Source organism: Drosophila sulfurigaster, chromosome X (genome assembly GCF_023558435.1).
Source record: "Drosophila sulfurigaster albostrigata strain 15112-1811.04 chromosome X, ASM2355843v2, whole genome shotgun sequence".
Lineage (NCBI taxonomy): Eukaryota > Metazoa > Arthropoda > Insecta > Diptera > Drosophilidae > Drosophila > Drosophila sulfurigaster.
This window is the reverse complement of record NC_084885.1, coordinates 22495229-22521240: the sequence shown is the minus strand read 5'-3', so window position 1 is coordinate 22521240 and position 26012 is coordinate 22495229. Positions and strand designations below refer to the sequence as shown.

Sequence of the window (26012 nt, the reverse complement as noted above, 5' to 3'; positions counted from 1 at the left end):
TCTGGAAAAAAACTAAACTTCTTAAGGAAATTTCTTATAATTTTACTTGTTTTAAAAATGTAGTTAAAAATCTATACATTACTTTGAAAAGAATATAATAGATTTATAACTAAAGAGGAGACAATGAAATAATACAAATTTGGGAATAAAAACGAATCTTGTTATAGAAAATATTTATAATTTTACTTGTTAACATATTCCAGATAAAAATTCTTTTTCAGTAAGCGACACTTTATTGACAACAAAGTTAACGAAAACAAAATCTTTGAAATTTAAACTTAACTATTTTATGTTCAGTAAGCTACTTTTTTATACTTACATTTGTTATGTTTCCTACAGTTACATCATTATTTAGAGCCCCACCTATCGATTACCAAAAGATTACTATGTCATTTTCTTACAACACTTGTATTATACTTGTATTATATTAAATTTGTGCTTTGTTGAAGATGTCGTAATGAAATGTCACAAGAGCTGTTTAAAGAGCATTCTTGATTTAGCCTTAATTCTGTGTTAAGCGTAGTTCTCTTTTCAACTAAAGCGAATACCAATAGATTACTTTGTCACCACTTTAAATAACTGTGAATATACTATAATAATATTACATTTTATAATTTGTTTTAAAACTTTATAACGAAAAACCAAATGAGATGGTTAAGGAACGTTCTTCACTTAACCACAGAATAAATTAGATCTTTACTTTTACAACAAATCGATTACCAAAAGATTACTTTGTCACTTTTACCATAGTAAATCTTTTCTTATTTGAAGCTTCGCATTGAATAACCAAATTAACAAGAACAGTCTTCACTTAGTCTCAGAATTAATTATAACTTCCACACTTTAAAAATTAATGGATTATCAGATGATTACTCAGTCACTGCCTTGCATTCTTCATTGCTCAAAATCTCGTATCGAAATGAGCTGTGAGAAGAAAATTCTTTGCTTATCTTATCATTATTTATGCAGGGCATTTGGAGTGCGGTGCGAATGAGATTAATTTGAGCTATCTGAACTGTTTTTAGTTGCTTGTTTCAGTTGTTGTTTTTGGGCTGTTAAACAATGCGATTAAAATATTTAAATTCGCTTTTGGCGAGTGCGAGAAATTTTCTCGAACTGCGCCTGCGCGCCTGATAAATGAGACAGTTCCCATTTGCATATAGAACGAATGCGTTGTGAGTTTGGGAAAAACAGAGGAGAGGAGGGAGTGGAATGCAGGGAAGGGAATGCGGGGAGGGGTGGGGGGTAGATAAATGTTGCGCTTCGACGCTCGTTTAATTGTTCCTGTCGCGCGAATTGCGGTTCCAAGCACCGTCTGACTGCTCTCCTCTCTTTCCACCTTCACATTCACCTTCACATCCATTTCCATTTCCATTTTCGAAATTCTATTTCCACGAAGCTCAGTTTGCGTGTCATGCGCCATGAGGCAATGCGACTCTGTGTGTGTGTGTGTGTGTGTGTGTGTGTGTGTGTGTGTGTGACAGTTGCAGTTGAGGCTAAAAAACTGAAATTGAAGTTGAAGCTGTCGACGGACGTCGAGCAATTATTTAAATCACTAAACAAAACTTAACCAACTGTTAAAATATGAACTAAAATGCATTTAACTGTTTTGGCTGTTTTGTCAACAAAGTGCTGTCATCATCATCGCCATCATCGCCATCATCATTGTGGCCATCATCATTATCAACGTTGTGCTTCCCGCCTCACAAAGTACATTCATATATGTAGTATAGTTATATACCTTCCTGTCTCTGTTCTCCCACTTCGACTCTGTTGTTTCAGTTGTGTGTAGTTGTCGTGTTGTTGAGTCTGTCAGCACTTTTAACGCAATTACCTCGACAAACACACACACACTCACACACACACACACACGTTTTCATAATTGTCATAATGATATTTTGAGTGTCATTTCTTGAGTCAGTCGCGATTATCCAATTTGCCAGATCACGTATACGATAAATTCGCGTCCATATCGAAGCAACGCATCTATTTAAAAGTGCATGTATAATATAAAAGTTCTAATGGCCACATGCTAAACTCATGAAAATGATTGCACTTAAGCAGGAAACTCAAAGTAATTGTGCGAGTTTTTAGCAACAAAAAAAAACGACTGCGTATTAATCATTATTTTAGAGTGAACATAATAAATCGATGCACGATAATTGCATTTAAAATTATGATAATGGATAACAATTTTGGATAATTGTGCTGCAATGCTGTGCACAATAATTACTTTAATATTAATGCTACTGAAATTAAGAATTATATGAACATGAAATATTTGATTAATAAATTAGCAAAGGAAGTTCTAATGAAGATTGCTATGATATGTATCAAAATGTTACGGAAGAAAGAGCAGATAATACAATTTGTAGATTTTTTAAAAATTAATATAGAAAACAATGAAAATTTTAATGAATTGTGAAAATGTTTGCGAAATATGTTTAAACAAAAAATAGTCAACAAATTCTTCAAAAACATAAAAATAACATGCGAAAACATCTAATGAAAATTCTAATGATGAGTGTTAGAATAAGTAAATATGGAAATGCAATTGCAACTTTAAGCATTGCATATTCAATTGTATAATTCCGCTTTAGATTACAACTCATAATGAAAACAATGAAAACTGTAATTAACAGTTTAATACAATTTTAGAGTAACTTATTAAAAAAATCTATATCAAAATAATGTATGAAACAATTACAATGAAAATTTTAATAAGAATAGTTGCAATAACGACTCATTATGAAAATAATGAAAACTGTAATGAACAGATTAATACGGTCTTAGAGTAACTAATTATAAAAATCTATATCAAAATAATGTATGAAACAATTTGAATGAAAATTTTAATGAGAATAGTTGCAAGAAATAAATGTGAAAAATAATTAAATGATTATAATTTCAATTAAGGCAAATTCTAATGACAATGATTACAATAAATAATTGCGAAACATAACGAAATGAGCAAAATTTGAATTAATGCAAATCCTAATGCAAGAAATGGAAAAAAGAAATGTTTGAATATCATAACGTTTAAATGCATTTACAACTCACAATCATATAAGTGGATCCTTCTTTGGATTATAGCTAATTATGAGGAAAATGAAGTGTGTATTATGTGCGCATAATTGAAATGGGAGAGTTTTGATGTACATAGCTCCAAGTGAAGATTTATCGAGGGCAGCATTCGTTGAGTCTGTGATTATAAATCTCTTTTGCAGAGCGTTTCCTTAACGATAGCCCCATTAAGAGCTCTTTATGAATGGCCCTCAACAATTTTCGGTCACTTTTCATTTGCTCGTCGAGCGTGGTCAGAGCGCCCAAGCAGGGGGCGTGGCAAACAAGAAGGTAGAGCGGCAGAGGGGGAAGGAGAAGTGGGAAAGGGGAGCTCTTTAATAAACTAGCCTATAAATAATTGAACACAAAAGCAGCAGCAATTTCACGTAATTATTCTTGCACAGCTTTTGTACAGATTCCCTCTCTCTGTCTCTCTCTCTCTTACTCTATCTATCTCTCTTTCACTCGCTCGCTCTTTGTAGAGCGTGTTGCTTGAGGTTCTGTTTGGTTAGTGGGATTTTTGTCGGCGGCGTTTAATGCGTTTTAAATGGTTTCAAAATTTGATATAATTATAATTATAATTATAATTATGCTACTTTGAGTTTTGGCGTCGCATTGTTCCAGCTGCTGTGGTCGCGTTTTGGGATTTTGGTTTTGGCTTTTGGCTTTTTGGTTAGATGCCAAAAAGCGATAAAAGTTTAGACGCAATAATAGACACAGTGTGCATAACAAGCAACAAAACACGAAATACAGTTTTAATGAGACACCCGAGACGCAATTATTTAACAGAGAGAGAGAGAGACGGAGCTAGCTATAGAAAGAGACGGCAAATGGCCGCACATAAATTAACGCTAATGCAACAATTGACAATTGTTGTTGCTGTCATCGTCGTCGTCGTCGTCGTTGTTGTTGTTGTTGCTGTTTCTTGTTACTTCAATTAATTGCCAACAAATGTTGGACGCGTGTAAAAACCAGGAGACAACTTCAGGCAGAGAAAAGTCAAGTGAGAAATGTCTGTGAGAAATGTCAAAGCTTCCAGTTGAGCGCTCAATTAGCCAAGTCAATTGCCACACGCACTTTATGCGTTTTTTATGCAAATGCAACAGAAGTCAGCTAAGAATCGAAAGGGATGGAGAGAAAGATAGCGAGAGAGTGAGAGAGAGATGGAGAGATGAAGAGAGAGAGAGATCTACTCGTGTCCTGTGCATCATTAACACGCCACCAAGCAGCTCTCTAATTGTTCTCACGAGCTGCGAAAAATTAAAAAAAACCAAACGAAACGAAACGAAACGATCGTAAAATATAAAATACGAAATCAAATGATAAATTATCATGCGGTCGACGTCGCTCAGTCAGCCAATGTCAAATGTAAATGATTATTATTATAATTGTATCTGTATCTCTCCCTTTCTCTCTCTCTCTCTTTCTCTTTCTCTGTCGCTTTCGCCTGTCGCTGTCTGTTTGGCTTAACCAAGCGTGAAATTTATTTAAATTCATTTTTAAGTGTGCGCAAGTTGAGAGAAAAAAAAATACAAAATAAAATATGAATACAAAAAAAAAATGAATATACAAATGAAACTACATATCTATATACAACAGCAACAACAACAGCTATAATGATAATAATAATAAGTGGCTGAGCGCACAAATCGTGACAGCACACATACATTCTCATTCAAGAACTCAAAATTATTTAAATGCAAATGGTAGTAATTTAACAAATTCATTTGATTTATGCACCAGCAAATGCACAACGCGCGTGCGAGCGAGATGGCGATACTGTTCCACAATTTAACGGTAATCCCCAGCAGTTTGGGTAATTTAAGGGCGAAACAACTTGTGTCGAAAATGGGTCTAGAGTTAGCTCTAGGTAAAATTTACCTTTATTGGGGGAGGATTCTGACATTATAGCACCTGTATGAGAAATTTCAGAACGTTTCTTTAAATACTTGCTGAGTTCAATAGGATAGTGATTGATTTTTAATTTAAAATTTAGTTTAAATCGTAATAATAGAGATGGCATTACTGGCCTACAATTTAACGGTAATCCCAGTATTTTGGTTAAGCGACTTGTATCGAAAATGGATCTAGAGTTAGCTCTATTTGAAAAATACCTATCAAGGGGGAGGATTCTGACATTAGAGAACCTGCATGAGAAATTTCAGAACGTTTCTTTAAATACTTGCTGAGTTCAGTGGGATAGTCTTTGATTTTTAATTTAAAATTTAGTTTAAATCGTAATAATAGAGAGGGCATTACTGTGCTACAATTTAACGGTAATCCCAGCATTTTGGTTAAACAACTTGTATCAAAAATGGATCTAGAGTTAGCTCTATTTGAAAAATACCTATCAAGAGGGAGGTTTCTGACATTAGAGAATCTGCATGAGAAATTTCAGATCGTTTCTTTAAATACTTGCTGAGTTCAGTGGGATAGTCTTTGATTTTTAACGTAAAAGTCATATTTAATTAAGCTATACATGAAGAATATCAAATTTTCTTTATGAATGATCTCCGTGAGAAATTTTAGGATACTGCTCTAAATATTTGCCGAGTTAAGTGAGATAATATTTGATTATTGACTTGAAAGTCATATTCTCCTAAGCTATATATGAAGAATGTCAAATTTCCTTTATTAATTAACTGCATGAGAAATACTATCCGAGTTAAGTGGGATTGTGCTTTGAGCTTTAATTAAAAGTTTAGTTTAAATAGTCTTAAAAATGGCAATGAACTATTTTTTTTATAAAGAAAGTCAAATTTCTTGTATTAATAAGCTGAATAAAGAATTTCAGAACCCTTCTTAATTTTAAGTTTAATGTAAATGTCTAAAAATCGTATTCAACTAAGCTAAATATGAAGAATGTGGTATTTTAATGATGAGTGACTTGCATGTGAAATTTTAGAACGCTGCTCAAAATACTCGCCGAGTAAAGTGGGATAGTATTTAGGGTTTTAATTTCAAGTTTTGTGTAAATAATCTTAAAAATCATTTTCAACTAAGTTTTATATGAAAGTATAATTTACTTTACTTATAATTAGAGATTGTCTCTGTTGTCGATTAGCAAATTATCTTTGAAGCATTTACATTTTTTAGCATTGTAATTTCTTAAATTTCTTACAATTCCTGTTTTCTTACTATTCTTAAATTTCTTACTATTTCCCTTTAAATAACTATGCAAATTCTATTCAGGCTAGTTCGTTTCAACGCAACAGATACCTAAGTTCAAGGTCAACGGAACTGCGTATTCTTCAGTCGTCAACTCTGTCGATGGGATCAGTGATCTCAGAGTAATAAGTAACAAGATCGTTGCTTACAGTCCGATCTTTTTACGCCTCAGCTTGATGTGTTTAAGCATCCAGCTGATCTTGGCCTCAAGCGTCCAAATAAGTCCAACAATACCTCCAGCTTTATGCCACGATCACTGATCGTTCTCCTGCTCTCGCTGCTGTCATTCTCTCCCTCTCTCTCTCTCTGTTTCGCGCTGTCTCTGTCTGGCTTTGTCTGTTGAGCCGCGGCGCAGAGTAATTACGGCAGCTCTCGAAGACATGGAATCATTTAAGCCGGAAATGTTAAAGCCTTCGACTCACATTGTCTCATTGTAGGGCAGCCAAATTGTCATTGACCGAGAGCGTTAAGCTTTGTCGGAAGTTTTTTTTTGTTCAAGATTGGATTGAGACGAATGAAATCGAATGATGCGAAAATGGTTCATTAAAAGGCAGCAAAAAACAACGCATGAATCTCTTGGTTATGAAAAGCCTTAAAACGTTTTCGTTTACGAGAGGAGTTGATCGAAATGCTCATAAAAAACAGAGGCCTTCATTAGGGCCATATATCGTAGTAGTATATCGTAGCAGACTTGCTGTAGCCGCCATGATGGGCCAATTACAATAACAATTGCAAAATAGTATGCAAAAATAACAGCAGCAGCAGCTATGGCCATATAATTAGGCTAACAACAAGTTGTTGTTGTTGCAAGTAAATGCAGCTGCGTGATTGGATTAAAAGCTGGCAGCAAACAACAAACAACAAACACAACACAACACTACACACAAAAGGAACAAAATCCGTGCCGAGCAACCATTTCGATCGCTAATTTTTCGCGTTTATCTCATTATTCCACAGTTTTCGATCATTTATCTGTGGGGGCCGAGAGAGCACACCCACTCCACCTCTCACTCGCACTCCCACTATCTTTCTCGCTCTCTCACTCTGAATCTGGACAAAAGGATGCTGCATTCAATGCATCCAATTAGAGTGGCTCAACGTTCGTTCTTCAAGCCAAAACTCTTAGGGGAATGATCGTGCTAAACTTCATTAAATCTTTTTTTTTCTTGAAATCGTTGCTCCCTCTCTCTTTCTCTCCCTGTCTCTCGCTCTCTCTGTCTGACTGGTTGGCAATCAACGTGACTTGATTATTGGTTGTGAAAACGACTTTTTCGAAAAATTTATGCAAAATTGTTGAAAAATGGTTGCTACTGAAATGGTAAATGGCCCCCGCTTACTCTTCCATCTTCTCCGATCTGTCGATCTCAGTCGATCTCAGCAGTCGATCTTGACGTGCCTTATGTCTGCCACTGTTTTCTATGGCAATCTTTGGCTCAATTAACTGCAGAACTTGAAGCGAAGACGCCTCGTGAAGCCATTTCGCTTAGTTAAATATTGGCTACTGGTTTTATTATTATTTTTTTTTTTTTACTTTTTTTGGGGGGGATTTGGAATTCCAGTTCCAAGCTAACGTCTTAGGCTAATTACTTTGTCATGCGATCGCTTGGGTCATCTCTGCATCTGCATATATGAAGATATATTATGCAGATGAGCGAACGATCTGCGATGCTGAAGCGATCGATCCATCAAATCGCTGACGACTCGTTTGAAGAATTATTATGAAAGTATTACTTGATTGTGAAAAGTGAAAACAAATATAGAAAGAGTGAGAGCAAATCTTTTTGATTTTTACTATTGCAAAAGAAATAAAATTAATGATTAAAATGTGTTCTATATGTTGAATATCAATAACAAATTTATAGCAATACAGATATGTTTATTAAAATAGCAGTGCGATAGAAACAGAACAATTTGTTTTTGTAAATATCAGTTTTTAATTTTCTTTTACAAAAAAGTGCCCAAACTTTTGGTAAATTTTATAAAAAAAAACTGTTTTGTTTGTTGTTAACTAAATTTTGTATTAATATAATATAATGTTTAAATTATTTTTGCCAATTTCAATAAGAACAAGTAAGAAAGCTACAGTCGAGTGTACTCGACTGTGAGATACCCGCTACCCATTTTGAATAAAAGCAATATATTTTGCGGTATATTTCTCAAAATATACCAAATATACTACAAAAATACTAAAAAAATATACCAAATGGTATATGTGGTATATCGATATAGTACCGCATTCAAAATATACCATAGACGGCACAATATACCAGATTGTCAGACAAAGTAACTAAGACCCCTAGTAAGTAGGCGTTTTTGCCCATACAAAAGAATTTCTTTAATAACTTCGACAATTTTTATCTGATCGCAACCAAATGTTCAGGAATCATAACTACTATAGTAATTATTGTATATACCAAAATTCGTAACTCTAGCTTTAAAATTACGCTTGTTATTCGATTTTTTTGATTTGCGGGGGCGGAAGTGGGCGTGGCAAAAATTTGAAACAAACTTGATCTGCGTGCAAACATAACAAATGCTGTCGAAAAAAAAAATTATAGCTCTATCTCTTATAGTCTCTGAGATCCAGTGTTTCATACGGACGGACGGACAGACACACAGACACACAGACACACAGACGGACAGACGGACATGGCTATATCGTCTCGGCTGTTGACGCTGATCAAGAATATATATACTTTATAGGGTCGGAGATGCCTCCTTCAACCTGTTACATACATTTCCTGCCGGCACAAAGTTATAATACCCTTCTACCCTATGGGTAGCGGGTATAATAATAGGTTGTAAGGACTGTTATTTCAATGAACACAGCCTTATACAAATTAAGGGTACAAAATAAAGAAATAATCATATTGGGTAATCATTGGAATTACTTTTATATTTAATTCGTGGCCTTATTAAATTAAAGAGTCTAATAAGTAGACATATACAAGTATTAAGTCGATATCATAAAATCTTAAAGTATATTCTTTATATCATATTTTTCGGATTCCAACAAAGTAGCTATCATATATATGTAATTATAATTTAATATAAGTTCAAGTAAAATAGTTTTATGTATAATGTTGCTTTGTTATAGCATTGCGAAGTAACCATAGAGATCAGTTAGAGATCATAAAAATACTAATTAATTTAATAAATTCGTTTCAAGAAACATAACTAAATATTCTTCGAAGTGTGCACAAAAATGCTATTAAATATTATTATGATTTAAAAAAAAAAATAAAACAATCTTAAGCTAGTTAATAAAGCTGTTGATCAGAGAGAGAGCGGAAAATATGAGCAATTAATGCCATATGCTTAATTAGAAGGCAAACAATTGGAATTCTTCGAAGAGCCACATTAACCACAAAATGATCCACAATCCACAAACGAGGCGATCAATCAATGAAACTTCTTTGAAGCAAGCAAAAACATAAAGAAAAAAACAAAAGTGCTTCCCGTTCAACTGTAAGTGAGTAAATGTATGATTGTGTGTGTGTGTGTGTGTGAGCCTAAATGCTTCAACAAAGAATAACTAACGAGGTGTTATAATTATAAAGAGAGAGACACCTAAACGTGTCCATATCGCTGATGCTGCTGTTTGCGTTAATCTGATCGAAGTGGTAGCTGCGATTGAGGCGCTTGTCATTAGAATATATTGTTCAGTTGTAGTGAGAACTGATAGAGGAATAGAGATAGACATAGACATATAGAAGGAGAGAGAGAGAGAGAGAAAGGAGCTAAAGAGATACTCTTGCGAGTGCGATTCGATTTCGATTGTTGTTGATTTTATTACTCGTGTATCTGTTAGATACTCAAGCCTGACTTTTGCCATTTCATTGATGATGCCCCCGCTTATGAATGGGAATATATCTCAACTGAGAACTCAACTCGCAACTCCAAAACTGTGGCTGCCACACGGCATTTTCATTGATCGTTTTCAACGTTTCAATTCGTCTCGACATTTTGCTGCGTAATTTGTGTTAAGTGGTTCCAACCCACTTCAGATACATATATATATTTTTTTTGGTTTTTGTTGCGCTGCGATTTTACTTGGCTTCCGCGCTGTCTCTCTCTTTCTCTCTCTTTCCCTCTCGCTTACTGAGATTCCTCGTATATGTTTAACTTTGTTTTATGGCTAGAAAACAAACAGCATAAAACAGAAATCGAAGACTTGAAGGAAATTAAAATGCGGCAAACTGTGCATTTATCTCATCATGACACGCCCTTCTTCATCCCTCATCCCCCATCCCACACACTCCACTCCTCTCCCCACCTTGAGCGATCCCTAAAACAACAACAACAACTTAAAGCTAAGCTTGATCAACGCTTTGATCTGCGCCGAGTGAATTTTGTTTATTTTTGTTCATAATCGAGCAACTCGAATGCCGCCTCCAATCGTCAGCAAACTGTTCTCCACCTTCCCACCTTCGTTCCCTCTCCTTGTCTGTGTGATCTCAGCTGCCAGCATGATCGCTGCCTTTTGATCAGGCGCGAAAATTGTGCGCCTACCGCCTTGGCGACGACCTCGATCGATTCTCTCTCCATCTATCTCTCTCTCTCTCTGGAGTTCGGTTGGGGGGGCAAAGCGTCAGCCGGTAGTTGCTACCGACAATGACGAGGGCGTTTGCCGAAGCGATCTTCAGCAGCAGATCATGATGATCTTGAGGATGACGCGGCATTGCCTCAAAACTCTTCCTTGGCCTTTTGCTCTGACACAATGGCCAATCGGTTCGCTTTGCTTATGATCGCTCAAGATCAGCCTCATCATCATCATCATCATCATCATCATCATCATCATCATCGCCACAATGATCATCATCAGCAACTGAAAGATGATGAGTTGCCACTAGAGAGATTCGCCAGCTTGGCAGTTCATTAGCTTAAATGGTAGCCCTGGAATGTGTGAAACTACTTACTACTGCTAATAGATCACTTATCGATCGCTCGACTACGAATACAAGTACACACACTTACACTCACACTCACACTCACACTCACGCATTTCCTATTCAATTATCGAACACTTTCTGACAGATTTCCAATTGCACAATATATCGTTAGGCTTTTTTGTATTGTCCATCAAATTGCCGGGCTATAATCAAGTTGAATACAATTTGTGTTGCCAGACAGAAGCAGAAGTTATTGGAAAGTTGTTAACGTGTTCAGCAAAAGCTCAGCAAAATTGTACTTTTATATTCTTTGCAGAAATTTTATTGTAATCGTTAAGAAGTTTAAGTTTAGAACTTCGATATTGCAACATTAGTTTTATCTGTCTGTCTATGTGTTTAAATGCCGAGTTTTCTTTGAGCTATCAAGCAATATTGCCGAAATTTTGCATAGTTACTTAATTTTCTTATAGATATAGCACATATTGAAAGGAATTCGATTGGATAATGTTTGGAATACTTATTTGATTTTATTTCTGTCCGTCCGTACGCTTAAGTGTCAAGTAATCTTTAAGTATTAAAACGATTTTGATGAAACTTCGCAGATTAGCTTAATTTTCTTATAGGTATAGAAGATATATTAAGCGGTTGGATTGGATGATGTTTTGCTGTCCGTCTGGCTGTCTGTCCGTCTACTTTAGAGCTCAAGCTTAAATTGAGATGTGATTCGCATAGTAATTCTATTGAGAATTTGTCAACTAATCTTGGGGAAATATGAGAGCAAAATGCGTGATACTTTCTCTCATCTGGGCTGAAGATACTTTTCAGCGAATCCAATCTAGTATCTAAATGAAGCATGCAATCATCTCAAAGATGTGCACTAAATAATTTGCAATTGAGCCAAAGTCAAGTCCGACCTAAACTGGACTTTGACTTGAGCTACAAACTACAAATTGCAACTGCAACACTGACTTCGACTTCGCCTTCGACTTCGACTCCAACTGCGATTGTGATTGCGATTGTTGGTCTAGGTGGGCCTTCTTTACGCTTCACTGTGCTCATAAATTGCCCATTTATATGAATATAGAAATAAAAAAAAAAAATAAATGAAAAATAGTTGTAAGCATTTTTCCAGTGAATTTTGTTGTGCTTCCCTCTCTCTATCTCACTCTCCCTCTCTCTCTAGGAGTGTGTCTCTAATGAAGTTTCTATCGACTGAGTATAGCGTACATTTTCTCCCCCATTTGGCCGTCGACTTTACGAACGGAAACTGGCAATTTGCTAAAAAAAAATGACAACTGTCTAAATGCGTGTGTGTGTGTGAGTATAGCAAAAACAGAAAAAAAAACATGGAAAATGGAATATATATTGAGGAGAAGAAAATAATAGTTATAACGAGCCCACAAACAGCTTTGCTACTCACGCACACCCCGATCATATTTAGCTTGATGAGGGGGCGGACGGAAGGTGCATTGACATTATGCGTTTAGTTACGCACTCATTTGGCTTGGCATTCCCCCTCGCACATTCACATTCGCATTCGCATTCACATTCACATGCATTCACTGCACTGCAAAAAATAGAAAAACGCGCACGCAATGCACAATTTTGATGCCCAAAGCGCACAATTTAGTGGTCCGCTTACTGAAGCCTCCCTCTCTCCCCTTTCCACTTTCAAGTGCCATTTGAGCAAAAAACTAGTAAGAAAGCTACAGTCGAGCGTGTTCGGCTGTGAGATACCCGCAATAAAAGAAAAACAACGCGAAAGTTGTATTATTAACTATAATAATAATAATACCATATAATAATAATAATACCATAATATAATAATAATAATAATAATACCAAATATACTAAATAAAAATGTTAAACAAAAATTCAAAAATATACCAAATGGTATATAAATATGCATACTAAATATTTCAAATATTATAATAAGTATACTGATATACAAAACATACCAAGGGCAATATTTAGTATATCAATATGCAAAATATAACTATAGATATATTTAGTACATTGATGTACAAAATATACTAAGTGCTGTATACTTAGTATATCGATGTACAAAATATACCGAATGTTATACATTATATATCGATGTACGAAGTAAACCAATTGTTTTATATAGAGTATAAATATTAAAAATATACCATATATTTTATATAGCATACATATGTGCAAAATATACTACATTTTCTATATATACACACCTAAATGCTATTGTTTGTATATCGATGTACAAAATAAACCAATAGTACAAAATATACCAGATTGTCATTCAAAAAGCTTGGCACTTGTTTTGCGAATCAGAGGTATGTATTTCCTTCAATTCTCTCATCTCCTCTAGGCACTGCACTGTAATGCACTTCTATCATAGGCTATATTTAGAATATTGATATACAAAATATACCAAATGCTACATTTAGTATGTCGATGTACACAATAAACCATTCATTCAGTATAGTCATTCAGAAAACTTGATATTTGTTGTGGGTCGAAGACACCTTCTTCTATGATCCCCTAAGCACAACATTGTAATACCTTTTTACCTTTTGGCTAGCGGGTATAAAAACAACCGTTCAGCCCGTTGTCTGCGATCCCAAACGATCTCAAGCACTTTGCTTTTGCTAAATAAGCACTTAGGGTCGCCATCTCTTTCTCTCTCTCTCTCTCTCTCTCTCTCTATCTCTGTCTCGAACTCACTTTGTGCGTGCAATGCGTGAGTGCGTCAATAGATTACTGCATCGTCTAACCGTCTGGGCAGGCACTGTGCCACATTTACGACACTTTGCCCAAGCGATCAACTTATAATTACGCAGGCAACCACAGCTGCAAAAGTTTTACTGCAGATTGATTCCACTTGCATTGCACTATTATTAAAAACGCTTTAATTACTAGCTAATTATTGCTTGATTGTTAATCGAATCATGACAGTAAAAAAGTGATTGCTACTATTTGAGTTTAAATGCTTTTGAAGCGCTTTTCCAGAGATTATTTCTAGCTATTTAGCTCATAGGCGAAAGGGCAAAAGGGTGTCTACAATAATAACTATAAGCTTTATAATTCGTGAAAATTTGGTTGCGGTCAAATACAAAATGTAGAAGTTATTTAAGCAATTTTTTTTTAGTTTTGGCCGACAATTTTGTATATTTCAGTACTCTATTGTATATTTTTAATGTACTATATGAATATACCAATATTTTAGTAGATTTGAGTTATATTTTTTAGAAAAATACCGAACTGTTTTATTCAAAACACTCGACGGTACCTTTCTTAGATGTTTAGTATTATTGCGGTATATTAATTTGGTATTTGGTATATTTTAAGAATAATGCAGCACTGTTTTGCTTCTATTCAAAGTATCTTTCTTACTTATTTCCAAAAATTAACAACTAAAAGTTGAATACTTAAATAAGAAACATTTCATGAAAATGAAATTTCTTGCATTGATCGATTAGCAATAAAAGTTGCATATTTTTTGTGTTACCAGCATACAAGCGAATGACTTTTCAAACTGTTTTCTCTCCCTCCTGATCGATCTGTTGGCTATTTATAAACTGATTAATAATGTAAAAGGGCTTCCTGTCTTGAGCAAATATTTCAACTTTTCTATTGTCTATGCGGAGTTTCTTTGTTTGCATTTTGTGTATTTCTAGCTTCTGGCATTTCAAAGTCAGCGTTGATATCGCATCGAATAACTGAGCTATCGATATTTGTTTTTTTTTGCCGACAGTCACGTCACGACAGAGAGCGAGAGCGAGAGCAAGAGGGAGGTATGAGAGGTAGGACAATGGGGCCGTTCGATCTCAGTTGATCGGTCGATCAGTCGCTATTATAAGATCGTTAATAAGCGCTTGTCAATTTCCAGTAAAGTGTACAAAAAACGTTTATAATCATTAATAATAGCAATTTGATAATTTTGTATAGAAAACCCGACGCCAACTTTGAATTCAAGTCTCGGGCCTGAGGCCGAAACGTCGACAACGACATCGACGGCTTCGGTTTAGGTTTCGGTTTGTTGGCTTTTTTCTTTTCGGGCTTCTCGAGTGCGTCAAACAGTAGCTAACAATTTTTTAAAAGCTCATTTAAATATTTCAAACCCAAAACTCTGAAAAAACGATAGATAATGAACGAGAGAGATAGGAGAAGGAAAGAAAAAAAATACACACAACATGAAAAATTATCATTAAAGAAATCAAAATGAGCTGCGAAAAGAGGTCAAAGTGGTCAAACACGGCATATTTGGAAAGAGAGAGAGAGATCTTGCCTGTTAAAGGGACAAATTGCGGGGATCCGCTCTCGATCAAAGTTGATCAAAAAAAAAAAGAACAACCTAAAACAAAGGTTGGGCCAAAGTTGAATGAATTCCAACTACACACACCTGAAGTCATCAATGGGAAGAGAGATCTGTGAATGGGCAAGAAGAAAGTCTTCTAAGTGAGTGTGTGTGTGTGTCAATATTAATTATTTCTTAGCAGAATATCCCACAAATTTCACATGCCACATAGAGAAAAAAGACAGCTCCATAGTCAGTCTCACTTCTGGCTAATTATGAAAAACATAATTTGACATCTCCGCTTGCAGTTTCAGTTACTAGTCAGAAAATGAGACGAATAGCTGTTCTCATTGATGGAATTACTTTTTAATAAATTACAATAATAAGCTAATGAAGTATTTTTTATATTCTCTTGAAAGTTGAGCACATTTCCTGAAATAAGAATTTCAGATTGAACAATTCATTAAACCAGATTTAATTCCTCAAACATCGTTCTAAGATTAAACAAATAAGAAGGCTGCAGTCGAGAGTAATCGACAGTGAGATACTCACTACCCAATCTGAATACCTTAAAAATACAAAAATATACCGCAGGCTTTATTTGGTATATCGATATAAGAATACAAAATATGTTATGTCAGATTGTCAGATAAAGCATCTATTGTAAGATCCGATTGTAATAAGCGTTTATTGTCATACAAAAGTATTTCTTGAATAACTATGTATATATTTTTAGAATCTTAAAAACTTCAATATTACGTTTATTATTTGATTTTTGTCAGTTAGCGGGGCGGAAGTTAACTTCATAGAGTCGGAGATGCCTACTTTTGCCTCTTCCGTATATTTATAATACCCTTCTACCCTATGGGTAGCGGGTATAAAAAGTTCTTAGAGAAGATTATTATTCCGTTAATACAATGAGAATGGTAAACTCCAATTACTCAACAACTAATTGAGTTTAGTAATAGTAGTAAATTTCAGAAATATTTATGAGGAATTCGAATTGAAAGAAAATGAAACTAGCCTAAGGATACAAGCCTAAAGATTATTAATTATCTGATAAAAATAAAGTACAAAGAGGAAGTCCCATTAATAAAATGAGAATGCTAACCTCAAATAACTTATCAAGTAATTTACATTAGTAATACTACAAAACTTTTGAAATATTTATGAAGAACTCGAATTGTTGAAAGAAAATAATTTTCAAAATTCGTTTCCAAATAAATTGCACAACATCGGTTTAGTTTTAATTGTAGTATGCAATGAACTTATGTCTATCTATAAACACACCGAATGTATAGACAAAAGACACTGTTAAGATCAAGTGTGATCATAGAACCAAATACAGTGTATTTGAAACTAAATATGGTTACGTTTGTTATGCTAATTATGATTTATAAAAGATGGGCACACTTACAGCAACAACTATTATAATTGATTTATGTTTATTGAAAATACTTGTGAATTTGAACTATTTCCCAATGACATGTTAATAACTCTGTGGTAGATAGTTGAGCTATCAAAGCAGCTAGAACAAATCGTAGGGAATCAGTTTCATTCCATTGAAGAAGCAAAGTTGACAATTAGGAAGCCATAGAAAAGATTATGACAATGTGTTTTAATTGGATAGAGAGTGAAAGAGATGGAGATGGAGATGAATGCATGGAAAACGTTTAACACGGCGTCGATTCATAATTGCCGGAGAGCAACAAAAGGTTGCCACAGCAGCAAAGGGAAAAATATGGATCAATGAACCTGGTCAGCAAAAGGTGCTTGAGGCGTTGCTGTCGGCAAAGAGCAAAGTCAAATAACCAAAACCGAAAAACCAAAACCAAAACCGAAAAAGAAAAAAAAAACAAAGACTACAAACGGAGGCCAGTAGCAAAAGTTGCAGCAGCAGCAGCAGAGAGAGAGCGTTGTCCATTTAAAAACCTTTTAAGTCATCAGGCACGCCCACTTTTAAATGCCGTGCGCAGGCGCCACCCTGACGCCAGCCGGAAATGGCCAAAGACGAAGACGAAGACGAAGGCGATGAAGGTAAAGGTGAAGGCAAAGGTGAAGGAGATGGAGATGGCGAGATGAAGAGATGGTGAATAGAACTTGTGCGTTTTTCTTTTAGGCTGCTTTCCATTTTCTCAGTTCCATTTCCATCCGAGTTTGCTGAGCTCCTTGACTAATTCGATTGCAATTAGTTGCAGGCCGAGCACAGCTCGAGCCGTGTTCTCTCTTTCTTTTGCTCTATCTCTCTCTTTCTCTCTGTGTGGGTGCGTCAGTGAAATAGTTGTGCTGTGACAGGATTTACCGCATAATCCAATTAAATGCTTTGCAGTTTGTGGCTCGTTTCCTGCTCGCACCTGTGCGGCATCTCTTCCTCTTGCTCATGCTCTTGCTCTCTCTCTCTTGCTCTCCCCCAACAATCGTTGCTTTTCATATTTCAATTCGAAATTTCAATTTCGGTTTCGGTTTTTGGTTCTGCCTGTTTTTAGTAGCTTTTGGCAAGCGAACGAACACGGCGGGCGGGAGCCAATTCCATTGATCGATCGGCCAATGATTTTGCATAAATTATGAAGCACAAAACAGAAACGTTAACTTCTGGACTACAAAAGCCAAACGCCGCCAAATGAATACATTAAATGAGTTATGCAGGAAATACAAAAAAAAAAAGCTGCCCAAGTACAAAGTCGAAGCTGCAATACTCTAGGCAATGAAAAGTAGACTAACAAAATGTTTAAATTACGTTTACGGAAAAGTTCTAGTTGAAGAAAGATCTTTTGATCATTTTCAGACTTATACAATTTATGCTTGACAAAAGTATCTCAGAGATAAATCATAAATAAAACAAAAGATTTAGGTAGGCTTGGCAAAAGTATCTCTGAGATAAATAACAAGCATATGGCTATGGAATAAGTATATTAAATGTATCTCATAGATACTTCTAAGCTTATAGCATGACCACAAAAATTAATGCAACTATATTATGATAAGTAAATAAATGCATAAATATGTGAACTGTATCTTATCGAACATTTTCAGATAGAACAAAAAATTTATGTTTTTAACTCGTTGACAAAAGTATCCTAGAGATAAATGACTAAATGACTGACGCATAAAATATTAAATGCATCTTATAGATACTTCTAAGTGTAACTACAAACTAAATGCAAGTATTTTATGTCTTGCAAAAATATCTTGAAGATAAATGGAGGAATATATGCTATCATCTAATTAAAGAATTTTTATGTGAATTGTATCTTTTTGATGATTTTTAACTTATGAAAGTATCTGAAAGATAAAGTCCCTTCAAACGTAATCTCAAAGCAAAGATGCATCGCATAGGAGAGCGACTCTAACAGAGAGAAAGATAGAAAAAAAAGGAGAGAAAAGCATCATTCGGTTTACTAGAGCAACGGTCGGCAGCTTTACGCTTTATGGATGCCACCCAGGCGGGCATGAATAGATACAGATATAAATACAGATACGGTTACAGTTAGAGAGGCACAGCTTCGATACAGATACAGATACAGATACAGATACAGATACGCAGCATCGATTTGGTTTGCGTTACTAATTTTTTGGCGTTTTGCATGCGACAAAGGGCATTTTGAGGCAGAGTCAAAGAGTCAAAGAGTCAATTGTGCGTCAGCATGAGTCAGCAGACGCTGTAAACTGGCAACTAACAAACATGAAAAGGGAATGCAGTCAGTCATTCATACAGTCAGTCAGTCAGTCATTCAGTCATTCATTCGGTCAGTCAGTCAGTCAATTCGCTGGCCATTGGCCGTTAACAAGCGGCTATCAGCCGTTGCAGATCTGCAGCTTTTGTGGCCTTAATTACAATCTTTTGAATACATTTGGCGCTTAATCACGAAGCCATGATCTGCGGCCCAGCCCCAAAAAGATATCTCCCGCTCGCTCTCGACCAGCACCTGCAATTTCATATATACAATATATTTATGGCTGTTTTTTTTTTGGTTCTTTAAGTTATATTTTTCTTTTTTGGTCAATGCGCAGTTGAAAGGCATCCCGAGTTGAGTCCGAACTGCAATCATCAATCAAAGAGTGTGTGTGTCGGGTCTGTGTGCGGCTTTCAACACGTTTAGCTGCGCTTCAGCGGTTTGAAATTTCAACTCTGTGTGTGCAAATTGGCAAACAGCAGAGCAGAGCAGAGCAGCAGATACGACGATGCCTCTTTTTAAACACACTCTAAATGCTTGACCACTGGCCATAATAGTCGCAAGTTGTTTGCCGCACAGCTCTCGCTATGATTGTCCAGAGTCCAGAGCTCTCCGATGACATCGTCCACCTGAAGAAGAAGAAGAAGAAGGCACAACTTTGAGTGCGACTTCGCCTTCGTTTTCGTCTTCGTCGTCGACTTGGACGAAGCCTCTTTTGTGGCTTCTTCGTTCGCGTTGTCAAGTGGAAAATGTTGTAGAAATTGTGTGGTACTTAAGTCCGGCACCACCGCAAAAACCGCACAATTTAATACCGAATACCGAAAAAAAAGCAGAAAAAAGTGATACAATAAATATGAAACCTAACTAACTACAAGTTATTGTAGCTGCCAGATACATTTTGAGCGACACGTTGCCGATGATCTATCGATGCTGTGGCACCGCTTTTGTAAAACGCTGCTTAACGCATGAGCAACGATTGAAGGCATCTCGCATCTGCGAGACCGTAGTGAGAAATTTACATTTAACTTGTAAATTTGTCCTCTTCAATCAGTCAATCAGAATTCAAAAAAATTATCTGTACTGCTTTATAATAACTATAATTCTAATTCTGGGCTGATTTAATGCTAAATAACTAGTTTTTTAGTGTCGTCCAACTTCAACTTTCATCGTCATCAATCAAACAATCAGCAGTCAATCAAATACTTAGTTTATTACTTTACAATAATTATACTTCTAATTGTTTACTGCTGTCATTGAAAACAATGTGATTTTTAATGTGGCTTAATATGCCATCAATCTTATCCATCAATCAGTCAATCAGCAGTCAATCCAATGGTCTACTACTATAGATTAATTTTAATCCTTTTCTGCTGGAATTCAGAACAATTCGCTTTTCAATGTGGCTGAACATGACATCAATCGCCGTTATCAATCACTCAATCAGCAGTCAAGCATATAGTGTATTACTTTACATTAATTATTATTCAAATTCGAATTAGTTAATGTTGACATCCAAAACAATTTGTTTTGCAATATCGCTTAACATGCCATCAATCTTTTCCATCAATCAGTCAATCATCAGCCAATCAAGTAGTCTTCATATTACTTTAAATTATTTGTAATTATAATTTGAATTATAATTTTCGTTGCTGTAATCCGAAACTTGTGCTTTCTAGTGTCGTTCAACTGTCAATCAACTTGTCAATCATCCAATTATATGCGGTTTAAGTTACCTATCAATCAATCGATCAAATATGCGAAATTTAAGACGTGTTAAATTGTTTTCACTATTTCAAGATACATTTAATTTAGTTGCGATAATTTCCCAGCTGCTCTGTTACAATCAATCGACTGTCAATCGCCCTCAATCACGCTGCTACGTATTATTAGCATGCATTACTAAACAAGTACTCAGATAGCTTTTACCGTTGACAAACTGCCAAACACTCTTGCTCTTCCCACCACCCCCAACCCCCCGTGCATTTGCAGCTCTCTCACTCGCTGTGGTCACCGCAAACCGCATTTATGTATGTGTGTGTGTACGAACACATCAACAGACCCCCAAGACTGATATAGCATTCACAATCCTCGGTGCCTTCATCTTCATTTCACTTGTCAATTGCCCTGCACCGCTCCCACTAAATTGGTAACTAAATACTTAAACTAATTTTAAGGTTTAACAAAGTCCAAGACGTTGTTGCGTTGACAAGCGGACCGTTCGCTTCAAGGGATACAGATACAGAGAGTGTGCGGGCGGCGGGCGGCGGGCGGAGGGGAACGGAGCCGCATTGACCGCAAGCAATGAAGTGTGTGCGAAGCCAAAGCTGCAACAGAGAGAGACAGAGAGAGAGAGAGAGAGAGGCAAGAGAACACAACTCGATGTTAAAGTGAGGGGAGCACTCTGAACATGCCTGTGGTTAGCTACAGCGACAAGGAATGAATGACTGACTGACTGACGGACTGACTGAGTGATTGACTCACCGACTGACTGACTGACTGATTCGACTTGGAATTGGAATTGGAACTGTTCGAGGCGGGGGTGCTGCCACTTAAGTAGCTACTAACTGTTATTTACATTGTTTGCTAATTTCCCTCGGCGCACGATGAAAATTTCTACGGTTTCCCAAAAACAGAGCACGACAAAAACAAAAACAACAACAACAACAAAAAACGAACAACAACAAAAAAATGTTTAAATCCAAATATGAAATACAATAGGGCGGCCAAAAAAGCGCAGAACTGCATGAAAGTTGCACAAATTAGAGGGCAGAATGTAAATTGACTCGTGAACCCAAAAAGAACAGATTCCATTTATTGCTTTAGCGTCTTATGATACCCTGTAAAAGGAGACGCTTGCATCGAGTGTAGATTACAATCACAACTATCAAAATACTAGTTTTTAAAGTAAGCAAATAAATAAGATATTTACTTATTGAAATTAATAATAAAAGGCTTAAAGATTTGTTAAAGTTTAATTGAGTAATTGGTATATATAAGGGTATTATATAAGGGTATTATAATTTGGTGTCAACAGAAAATGCATGTAACAGGCAGAAAGAGACATCTTCGACCCCATAAAGAATATATTCTTGATCATCATCAACAATCGATATCAAATAGTCATGTCCGTTTGTCTATCTGATATATTTTGTTACATTCAAAATGTATATTAAAATATATACATATATCGATATACCAAATGTAACTTTTGGTATATTTTAGTATTTGATTCGGTATATCAATTTGGTATGTTTTTTAGAATAAAATGTCAATGTTTTACTTTTGGTAAATCGTTCGGTTTCATATTTACTTTTCATATGGTATATAAATATACCAAATATATGACATATGGTATATTTTAGTATTTGTTTGGGTGTGCCTTTATGCTATATTTTATGAATAATACCGCATTGTTTCGATTTTGTTTAATGGATAGCTTTTTTATTTGCATAGTCATAATTTTTATTTACATATCCTAATTTAAAGTGTCTTGGCGCAACAGGGAAAAGTAGTATATGTTCAATGTATGGTATATTTTATTCTCTATGGTATATTTTGAATATAATAATATAAAGATATATCAAATATTGATTTTAGTATATTGTAGTATTTTTTCAGTATATCAATTCGGTATATTTTGAGAGGAATAGAAGCTGACCCAGTTTTCAGGGATAAACTCTGAACTCAAAAGAAGCATAATAAATTTGTACTCAAACTAAATGTAAATATGCATGTGCAACTAAGTGACTGCCACATATGTGTGTATCTCTCTACCTCTCTATCTATCTCTCTGTCTCTGTCTCTTTCTCTCAGCCTGCAGTTGATAGTTGGCAGTAATTATTTAGACGAAGCGCGTGTGAACTCGGTTTGTAGGTTTGTTAGCTGTTCGTTGATTTTTTTACCGCAAATGTCTAATGAAGTTGCCCCGCTTTGATTGAGTGGGCGCAATTAAGCAAGCAAAGGAGGAGGCAAGGTTGTGGCAGGGAAGGAAGGAGGGAAGAAGGTGGAAGGTGCTCGGTATCTCGTACACGTTACTGACAGTTAAATACAGTTCGAGATTCGCGACGTTGCCGCGCATATTTCTCACTCATAATTAAGTCGTTTTGAGCGCGTTTAGAAATTGTTTTCGCTGCGTGTTTACGTTTTTTTGTTATAATCATTTTTCTTTTATATTTTTTTTTGCTTCTAAAGGCGAGCAGCTAATTGCAACAGATTTTCCCATGAATTTCCAACCCGCAACAGTTGGGGGCGAAAGTCGGCACAGCATCTTTGCTTTTGGTTTGGTTTGCTTTGACTTGGTTTTGGTGTCTCAAATTGGGTTATTATGTGCATAGTTAAGGCCCATCGCATGCGACACTTAATTGCAATGGAATCAGCATCAGGCACCCCGTTGTTGCCTGAGATTTGGGTCAGCAGCAAAGTGCTTCTTGTGGCACAGATCTTGGCACGAAAATAGACAGACAAGTTGCTCGGGTTGCTCTGGCAGGCAGGCAAGTAGGCAAGCAGGCACGGGCTCTCAAATCTGATTCGATTTGGATAGCATTTGTGGCGCAAATGTGCGCATAATTAATAATTACGTATACGACGCGTATGCGGTGCATAATTATGCACGGCTTTTGTGGCTTTGTCGTTCGGCATAAACTTAACACGCAAAAGTAACAGATACAGCCGATACACCCAACAGCAAACAGCAACAGATACAGATACAGATACATTTACAGCAACAGCTATAGATACACAGAGAGCGAGAGATACAGATACAGATACAGATACAGACAATAACAAAATACATATTCGCATCTGGTTTGTCGGAGCTGCTTGTCTCTATTATTATTTGATTTGCCGGCCATTTTGGTGGCCATTGAAAAGAAGAAAAAGAAACACACACACACACACACATACACTATAAGCGGAAATATGTTGAAACTTCAATTTAATTTGCTAATTTACGGTTAATGGCCGAGCAGCAAAAGAGGCAACAAGATTGTGAGGGCAGAAAGTAGCGCAAAGCTTGCTTTAAAGTATAAGAACAAAGTCTAGATTCAACATACTTAAAAGTTCATGGATAAAACTTTGGTTACAAAAAATCGAAAATTGACTCGAATTTAAAATTAAAATTTTGAATAAAATCGAAAAGTATTCTTAAATGTCCATTAGTCATAACTAATTGAGTCATAAATAATAAAATAATAGAATAATAGAATAACAGAATAATAGAATAATAGTATAATAGTATAATAGTATAATAGTATAATAGTATAATAGTATAATAGTATAATAGTATAATAGTATAATAGTATAATAGTATAATAGTATAATAGTATAATAGTATAATACAATAATACAATAATACAATAGAATAGAATAGAATAGATAAAATAGAATAATAGAATATTAGAAAATAATAGGAAAATTGAATAATAAAAATATTAGAAATATAGAATAATATAATAATAGAATAATAAAATAATAGAATAGCAGAATAATATAATAATAGAATAATGATAATAGGAAATTAAAATAATAAACATATTAAAATAATAGGATAAAAAAAATAATTAAACTATTTAATCAATAAAATAGTGGAATACCAAAATAATAAAATAAACTAATAAAAACAAAATACCATATACAAAAAATGTAAAATTTTGAGGCATTTGAAAAGCAATCTAAAGTTTGCTTTGGAGATTGGAGTGACACAAATACATAAATCGATTACCAACAGCTTACTCTGTCACATACTCTAACTTTGTATATTTAATTCTTTCTCTCAACTCACTCACAATCTAAACTATTAATGCATAAGTTTGTCGTAATGTTGGAGGAAGTGTTCCAAAACTTAGATTTTATTGAAACACAATGTAAAATTTACTAAATAACGAATTTCTTCAAATGAGGTTATACATTTTCTTGCCAGGGTAGAGCAACTTTATTGCAGTGTAGACTTTGTTAATTGTTGTGCTTCGTTTTTGGTACTTTCAAAAGTCTTGTCAGCTTACAGTTATAGTGAGAGACAGACAGTGTGTACTTGTTCTTTAGCGAATTAAGTTGAATTCTGCAAAGCCGCCAAAGTAGAAGTAGAAGCAGCCGAAGAGCACGCATCAGTTCCTGCGGCATTTCACAAAAACAAACAACAAAAAAAAAGAGCTGGAACGCATAAATTGTTATGGCTCATAAAAAATACAAAATACGAAAAACAAAAAAGCCAAATAGTAGACGTCAGCGAGAGAGAGAGAGCGAGAGGGGGAGAGAAATAACAAATAAAATACGGCAACAACAACAGCGACAGCGACAGCAACAGCAACAAAAGGCGTAACGTGAAGTAAATTGAAGCGTTTCGTGACCAAATATGCTAAACAGTGACAATTTCACAAATGTCTATTGTGCGCTACGATATAATTACGCGTCAGATACGGGCAACAGCAGATACTTTAGTATGCACATAGATACATTTGTATCTACACTCAGCTCTTGCCTGTGACTTTGCCAATTAATTTGTGAAAATGCGCTAAACAAAAGACGGGGCAAAAGAGAGAGAGATAGAGAGAGAGAGAGAGCGAAAGAGTGAGGTGGAGATATGGCAGATCGGTATCACTTAGGAAAAACTTTGCGCACATGAATCTAATTGAGTTCGTCGCTCAAACTCAATTCAAATTATGCATGCAACCACCTGAGTGCGGCTGCTGTTGCTGCTGCTGTTGCCGCTGTCCGGGGCATTGTTGTAATGCGCCACTTTATACGCTTTAATTAGTTTTCGCCACTTGAATTCCTTTATTTTATTTGCACCCATTGTCATGCAGATGCGACGTGTAGATGCTGGAAACGCTTCCCCTTCCCGCTTTTTGTGTCCGCATTTGTATCTTTCTCGCTCTCGCTCTCTCTCTCTCTCTCTCTCTCTCTCTCTCTATCCCTATCGCTTCGATACACATTTAAATATCA

The 26012-nt window shown here is 35.6% G+C and overlaps 1 protein-coding gene across 2 annotated transcripts in view; it reads left to right on the top strand.

The window, feature by feature from the left end:
• The first annotated feature begins 9449 nt into the window (after positions 1–9449).
• LOC133847173 (homeobox protein B-H1-like) overlaps positions 9450–26012 on the top strand; it is a 60772-nt gene continuing 44209 nt past the window's right edge. Inside the window, exon 1 of one of the 2 annotated variants that reach the window (XM_062282008.1) lies at positions 9450–9703. The gene's annotated coding sequence lies outside the window, so the exon portion shown is untranslated. The remainder of the gene's footprint in view (positions 9704–26012) is intronic. The other variant, XM_062282006.1, reaches the window with a different exon arrangement.